This window comes from Triticum aestivum, chromosome 2B, assembly GCF_018294505.1.
Source record: "Triticum aestivum cultivar Chinese Spring chromosome 2B, IWGSC CS RefSeq v2.1, whole genome shotgun sequence".
Classification (NCBI taxonomy): Eukaryota; Viridiplantae; Streptophyta; class Magnoliopsida; order Poales; family Poaceae; genus Triticum; species Triticum aestivum.
Genome location: NC_057798.1, coordinates 169,420,806 through 169,428,797, shown reverse-complemented (window position 1 = coordinate 169,428,797; position 7,992 = coordinate 169,420,806). Strand labels below are relative to the sequence as shown.

Genomic DNA, 7,992 nt, shown 5'->3' with positions numbered 1-7,992 from the left:
ACCATGCTCTTGCCCCATCTTTATAAATAAAGCAAACACCACCACAAACAAGTCTCATCCGGAAACTGGAAATTCACAACAGCAAAAAAAAGCACAAAAAAGAAGAAGAGCTAGTTTGGACAGGACCAAACAAATTAAAAGGTACCAATTAGGGGCAACAACAACACAAGCCCGCTAAGAAAGACATGCCTCAAGGAGGGTAGGTAACCATAAGAAGGCGTCAACAAGCTCCTTGTACTTGCTCATCAAGGGGGCGATGACCGTCCACTCATGCTCCTTGCTAACGGGCTTCCATGGCCGCAAAAATCCACATCCACATCTAACATATAAAAGCTGCTAGAGTACCCGCCCATCTGAAGCCACCGCGTGCGCCACGCTCGTTCGGCCGCCCAATTTTTTACTGTCGCTCCGCTTTTGGCTGCTGGCGTGTGGTGGGTCGTCCGTTTTTTTCACGTTCATGACTGTCTCCACAGTGAATGACGAGTGGGCCTCGTTACAAGTCGGGTCAAGAGAATGGCGTGGCTCTCGTCCAATTCTGTGTAACAGAAGCAACAAGCCCTAGATCAACGAGGGGTAAAAGGGAAAAAGTAACGCAGCAGCCTTATCTCCTCGCTCACTCCCTCCTCTCTCTCCCACGCCGCCCCTTCCCTCTCCCCGCTCGTCTCCTCATCTCCTCTTTCCTCGACGCCGGCTCCCCTGCTTGCCTCTCCGACCTAGGCCAGAGCCTCGCCGGTCGCTCCCCCCAGCCGGCGCCCACTAGCTGCTTGCGTGGAGGGGAGCTTCTCCGATGGTGACGGCGACCACCATCCAGGCCTCCTTGCTCACCTTGGAGATGCAGAGGAGGAGGAGCCGCGCCTGCGGGAGCTCTCCACGGAGGAGGAGATTTCGTGGCGGTGGTGCGGAGCGTACGGCAGTGGAGGGGCTGGAGAGACCGGGCCCACATCGCTGAAGCAGTGGGCGTGGAGCAGGGGAGGATGAGGGCGATGGGCATGAGGGAAGGAGCAGCGAGGTCGGAGTTCCAGGGGATGCCGGCCGTCGTCACATGTCCCCAGTGTAGGTTGCCCATCTGCGGCCAGAGTTATCTTCCTCCCCAGTTTTCACTCCTCGATTTATTGTTTTTCTAAACATATGTGTGCAGATCTGAGGAACAAAAAGAAGGGGATGAATCTTGAGGAAGAGCTTGGCTAAGAACAAGGTGATATCTCTCTCTCTCTCCATCCCTCTCAATTTAAATCCAGTTTCATGTTCTTTCCTCCCCAGTTTTTGATTTATTGTTTTTTTAAACATATGTGTGCAGATCCGAGGAACAAAAATAAGGGGATGAATCTTGAGGAAGAGCTTGGATAAGAACAAGGTGATCTCTCTCTCTCTCTCTCTCTCTCTGAATTTAAGTCCAGTTTCATCGTTCTTTATTGATGCTATTTCTCGTGGGATATTCAGGAGTTGAGAACATATATTTTGTAGGTGTTCGTAATGGCAACAGTTGTAATCAACGATGAGAAAAAGGGACTGAGATTGGATTTGTACTAGGCATGTTCCTCATCTCTCTCAGTCCTTGTTCCTATCCCCACCCTGATGTAACTGTTTCTTCACAACTGTTGGATGTGTCTTAGGAGATAAATGCCATGAATTGTTTAGATTCTTGTTGAGCTAACCACTAACAAATTGTTTGTCCCCTTGTTAAAGCTAATCATAGTAATATCTGGTAATCGTCCCAGTCAAAAAAAAATATCTGGTAATCGTCCGGCTGATGTGTATGGTGGCAACCAAATTCATGTTGATGAACTGAATCAAATCTGTAGTAAAGTTAGTGTTAAATCACACATGTGTACATTCAGGTTTAATACACTCGAGCAGTTTTGTCACATCTGTGGATTTAGTATGACAAGAAAATTACTTGGAAACCCTCTTCTTCACGTCTAGCGGCCGACGCAGCTCTCGTGCCCTCCCAGCGCTGCCGGTCGGGAGCTTCTCCATCCTACGCCGCTGCCTCGTATCGGCTGTGCGAAGGAGCGCGGCGAGCAGCAGGAGCTCACCGCGTGCGTGGAGTTGTGTGGACTCCCTGCACCGCAGCTGCCTCTTTGCCATTGCTGCGATGCCTCACCGGCCATGGATCTGCTGCAGATGGAGAGTGCCAATGGGGCCGCCGCCGATGGGAAGTGCGAACAGAGAAAGGATGTGGTCGTCGCCATCGCAAGAAGGTTTGCCCCCTGACAGACCGTGCACTGTTGTCGCGGGTGCTGCAGCAGTCTTGCTCCTTCCTGGAGCCTTCCTCCTCTCACACCGCCTCTTTGGCGACCCCTGTAGGTTCATGGTTTTACTCCTGGAGTGGTGTATTCCTTGATGATATGTTGATGCGGTCCGCTTGGTGTTCTTGTTTGCTGTTCTTACTTGACAATAGAGAAAAGAAATATCATCTTTGAAATGCTTGGAATCGATAGATCATTCATGCCGTGGTTGGATGCAAATTAAGAACTATTGGTATAAGTTTTGTTTTCTTGGTCGGACTTTGTTCATTTGATTGTCTTAGTGCAGTCACACATGCACACTTTTTGCAGGCATCAGTGAAGATTTGGGCAGTAGCTAGGGAGGGATTGCTGGAGTGGAAACATGGCAAGAACCGGAAAGAGCTCAAGATTTTGCTACTACCTTGCTAATAAATTTGTGAGGTAATTCAGCTAGCTACATGTGTGTTTGTTTCTGCTATACCAAGGTCATTATTCTGATTTAGAAAATAGAAACATGAATTCTGATTTAAGAGTCTAATAGCAAATGTTGGTAGCATTAATAGAATGTGCATTGTACGCACAAGCTAATAGTAGAGTTTAATTCTTCTCAAGTAGCGGTTGTTGATGTAGACTTGAACTAATTAATAAGGCAGGTATCAAGTAGTGATATCGTCCACAATCGATGGACGACTAATATTCTTGAGCAGGCTCACAGAGTGAGAGACGAACCTGGGCTGACCGGGACCCTTCTAAAACTGTTGTACGTCGGCAAATTAACCGAGTTTTAGCTGGGAGAGTTAATGGGAAAGCACGAGTATATCTATGATTTTGATCTGTATAAAAGAACTACATAGGATCATTTTTGTTCTTATTTTTAAGACATGCATGATCATCCTAGGCATTTTGCTGACAAATAAAAACCTGAAACTAATTTCTATTTAACATAAACTCTAATATCTATACTATACAGACATTTTAGACATGTATATTGGCTCACCAACAATTTGTTTTCTGTTGAAATGAATGGTAATACTTGATTTTAAATTTCCTAAATCTTTATTATTCTTCTGTTGCAATATAATATAACGAGGCATGGTCAGCAGGAAACCTAATTCTCCGTGAACATGCGCAAAAGAGTCAACTTTTAGTTCTTTTAGAATTTTTGTTCTTTCCTTAGAGTTCATGAGAATTATTTGTAGACGGTGTTGTGATGCTCCAGTACTTGTGTGATGATATTCTTCTGACTCTTGCAATGTCCTATGCTGACAAATACAAATGCTCTGCTCTATTTGATGCTATAATTGTTCATTTTGAATCCATTGCCTCTTTGTAATGGTAAACCAGAGTCCCTTGACAGTTCGTTGGTCATCTTCTTCTCATGACAGAACTGGCAAGATGTCATGATGGAACAATATCTTTTCTGCATGTAGTAAATTATTTTCTTATTAGTTTAGATCCGTTAACTGCACTATATTTTTAGGAGGTGTCACACTAAGAATTTCATAGTTGGATTTTGATGTTCCAGGTTGCTTTATGGAAGTATTTACAGGCTTGCCATGACAAGGTATTTTATTAGTTTGTTATCTCCCTTTCCATAGACTTTTTACATTCTACTCTGGTTATTAAGTACGTATACATATAAAGTGTGCTCTATTGCTTAACTAAATTCTGGACTTCAGGTATACTACCTGACAATGCACCCCGTGTTGATAAGAATAATATTGGGATGCACCACATACTGATTCACAAAGTTTAGGTCTGTTTCCTTGGAGATTCACAAACAAGTGATGTAGAATTGGAAAACAGTGATGTAGAATTGATCCGAATTTTAAACAGACCTGCCCCTGAATTTTAAACAGACCTGCACCTGGGTTTTTAACTGCCTTTTCTGTATCTTATTCTTTTACAGGAATGCATCAATAATCTTGGTATAAAATTTATTTGGATGGTTCAGAACCTTCAGATGGCATGGCTGAGATATAGTTTGTTGTATTCAGTTTTTTTTTCATCGTCACAGGTTTGCAAATTTTGGTTCTACTGCCAGTGCATACTTTATGTTTCCATTTCCATCAATTCATCTTGTAGAATATCTGTGACCCTCGACATTGGTTTGGAAGTTCGGTTCAGTCATAGCCTAATTTTTGGGTCTTCGCAAAAAAAGGCCTAATTTTTGGGATTTAGTAATTGCGGCCTGTTGTTAGTATGCGAGTGTACATACAAACGATTAGCACTATATTTACTTTGATTTATTTGTTGTGATTAAGAGCAGAAGCTCTGCTCATCTAGGACGAGGTCTATGACAAGGAAAGTTAATGTAAAAAATCAAAATTGTGTGTGTTTGTGTGGTTAATACTCACTTCATTTTGATATATTTGTCTTCTAATAACCCACCGTGCACAGGACAGACCATGCAAGCATCAACTTATCGAGAAATGACTTATTAACCTATTAAAAGACCATACCGGAACCACCTATGACATAACCTTTTCAAAACATTTAAGTAGGGGTGGGCAATAGAAGCGTTGTAGTAACTGCTCGCTTGTTGAACGGACAAACATTTTGACGATGACTCTTGCTTTCATGGATATACAGAGATAAATGGATGGATGTTGCAAATACAGTAGAAATCATGGGTGCAACAATTTTTATGTCCATGTTTTTCTTTTTGTCTGATTGTGTATGTATACTGGTTACATGGCACTATTTGCGTAGAATTTACTTGACCTGTAGGAACTGGCTCTACTATCTAGCTTTTAAATGTAATAAATCTAGAAGGCAATGGAGCATTACTGTCTTTCCCTCTTTCTACATAAGCAAGAAAGCTGTGACTTGGATTCTGGACATGAATCTTCTTAACCTGTTGAAGCAGAAAACTATAGATGCAGAGTCCAATTAGTTGTCCTTTGTGCATACACAAGAAAGTGGAATTTGGAGTCTGAACATGAATCCTTGAGACTGATGGCCAGAAACAGAACACAACATGATGACCTTGAGTGAGACCCTTCTTCACATGTGACTGCTCTCTTTTGGAATACCAGCCATGCGTGACATGTTTAGTAGAACAGATTGTGTCGTACGTCTGGTAGTTGTTGTTGCCTATACAGAGTGTGATGATCTGAGGGTGTGAACTATTTTTTGTGCAAAATACTTGTTATATAAACTATATGGATGGAGTTACGGGACATTAAGAAAAGATATGAGAAAGAATATAGAGTGTGAAATTTGCTATATAAATTACTTGTTATATAAAAGTTGAATCTCACGATCCAACTTTTTAGAACTATGCCACAACTTTTATGAGGCCATAAGTTTTTCTTTTGAAATCTGCAGGTTATATGATTTGTACATGGCGGTGTTACTGAACAGAAGGAGGTAATTTCTTCGCTCTTTCTATTGATTAATATTGTTCTTCACTCTTTCTAAACTATTGAATTTATTAATATTATTCTTGCACAAATTAATTAATGATTATATCATCTTTTGGTCACTCGAGTAAGATAGAACATGATGATCCTCTCTTAATTTGGTTTCTCCTCCGCTGAAGAATATAGGAATCACCAGCAACCCTTCTCGTGAGCACCATGTCTATGAACTCATCTCCATGCTTACTATCCTTCTATAAACTGGGGGTATCCATGTGTTGCTAATAAGGCATTTTCCATTCTTTGTTTTTCAATTCTGTATCAGTAGTTCCGAGGAAGTGCTCAACCTAGATGTTGTTGGCCGAAGGAGGGGCGGAGCAGGTGCCGGTCAAGTAGGCGGCTCAATGGGTGGGAGATGGCAGCTGCCGATCTCACACGGCTCATGCGCCCCGCGACCCTCCCCTCCCCGGCTAAGTAGGAGGTTCGAGGGCAGCGACTAAGGAAGGAGCACATCGGCGATGAGGGCTAGCAATAGCAAGACAATTGCCAGGTGCAGTCGATATGCCGCCACGTCGGCCCTTCACGCGCGCCCGCCAGGGTCGGGACCTTTTTCAGAGCAATGCGTAGTGTTTCCTTTATTGTTGTTGTTTCTGATGTCCTTGATATTCCTTTGCCATATGATTTTTGATCATTTTCTCGCTCATTCCTAGAGGAGCGCTATGGATAATATGATCGAGATGACTAAGATACATGCTTTTTGTTTACTTGGCATCTGCTTCTCTTAATTTTTCTACAACCCTTCCTTTACATGCTGGTATGTTTTGTTGCCAGGCTCAGATCGGCGAGACCCGTGCCAATGCACGAGGTACAATATTGGTTAATTTTCCATCTCCAATCAGATTAATGGTTTGCATGCAGACCAAGCCCAGTGTTTTATGGTGTTCTTATTCCTGATTTAGTTGTACATTTGACTTTTAGTTTCTTCATAGATAATAAAGTAGTGGCAGATGAAACAGTAAGTTATCTGTGCCCATTCTTTGCTGTAAGCATTAAATTTGCTCTCTGCTTTTACTTTCAATGTGTTATCCGTACCCCTGTTTTTTGTAGCTAATTATTATGGTGTTCTTATTCCTGATTTAGTTGTATATTTGACTTTTAGTTTCTTCATAGATAATAAAGTAGTGGCAGATGAACCAGTAAGTTATCTGTGCCCATTCTTTGCTGTAAGCATTAAATTTGCTCTCAGCTTTTACTTTCAATGTGTTATCCGTACCCCTGTTTTTTGTGGCTAATTATTATGTCCTATCAACATATGCAGAGTCCATGGTATCATACGATTTGAAGTTGAAAAAATCATGCTATGGGTGATACGGAAAAGTCATTGCCTTCTTTGCTGGAACATTTCCTAAGATGATCTAAGGTAATTATTTTAGTCACCATGTCATTTATATGCTAAATTCAGTGCGTTGACAACTAGAGATCGCTTCCTTTTTTTGTGTATTGATCATTTCAGTACGATTGTTTGATACACTGCCGACATCATTTTGCTTTCTTCTTGCTTGTTATTTCATTTATTTCCTCCAGCAAGTGGATGGCTATTTCCACTGCTTCAAGTGTTGTTTTGGCTCTAATTGTGTGTATGGCATCTTGGCCTTCTTAGGTGAAGCATTTATGAATATCCTCGCTGATCTATGGATCTATCATTGTAAGAGTCGATAATATATGGTGAGCTGCCTCACACCATCATTTGGTCTTTGTAGCATTTGAGTTGGCAAATTTGTTGGATTCATGCGATTAGGCATGGTAAGTGCTCAGAGACCTCATAGCTCTATAAATTTTGCTTCCAAAAGTTCTGAATCTTTTCTGTGCTTGGTCCTCTCATTGGTGAGAGTAGCCATGTAAATCAATCTGCAATGGGAAATGGGAGTTTGCAAACTACCGGAGTCTAATTGCTGAGGGACGAGGTTCGTAACTGAGGGTCATGTGCAGAGCTGGAGGAAGAAGTTGCGAGGCTTGGAACTCTCCTTGTGAAGGGCTCAAGGACAACACCGAGGACAATGCCTCTTTAGTTGTAATTGTGATACTCCTGATGTGCAAGTAAACATTCCTGTGATACTGCTTATGCTAAAATGTTGGTTGTTAGTACAGAGGTGGTGACATTATTTGGTTCTCTGATATTGCTTTCATGATTTGTAATATAATCCACATTGCATTATCTTTCCAATAACATCTCCTACTTATGCACTACTAACATTCTTTCTAATTCGATTCTTGCGCCATTGCCGCAACCGGGTCATCTAGTGGAACATATAAAACACGCTGTGCTACCCGCCCATACGAGGGATCTGCATCGCGCTTTCAATCTGGCTCGACCAATCTGTCTCGCTGGAGCTTTTTGACCT

At 42.1% G+C, this 7,992-nt stretch overlaps 1 long non-coding RNA gene across 26 annotated transcripts; it reads left to right on the top strand.

The window, feature by feature from the left end:
• The first annotated feature begins 461 nt into the window (after positions 1 to 461).
• Positions 462 to 7,805, top strand: LOC123044138 (uncharacterized). 26 transcript variants are annotated; one of them, XR_006419854.1, is made up of 14 exons: positions 462 to 1,053; positions 1,139 to 1,195; positions 1,298 to 1,354; positions 1,465 to 2,201; positions 2,308 to 2,481; positions 2,559 to 2,669; positions 3,754 to 3,792; positions 4,138 to 4,156; positions 5,559 to 5,800; positions 5,916 to 6,140; positions 6,422 to 6,813; positions 6,909 to 7,010; positions 7,251 to 7,393; positions 7,485 to 7,805. It is a non-coding gene; the product is annotated as an uncharacterized lncRNA (long non-coding RNA). The 26 variants fall into 26 exon arrangements; XR_006419850.1 differs by having other exon boundaries at positions 464 to 1,053; positions 5,916 to 6,188; positions 6,422 to 6,455; XR_006419849.1 differs by having other exon boundaries at positions 464 to 1,053; positions 5,916 to 6,188.
• Positions 7,806 to 7,992: the final 187 nt, after the last annotated feature.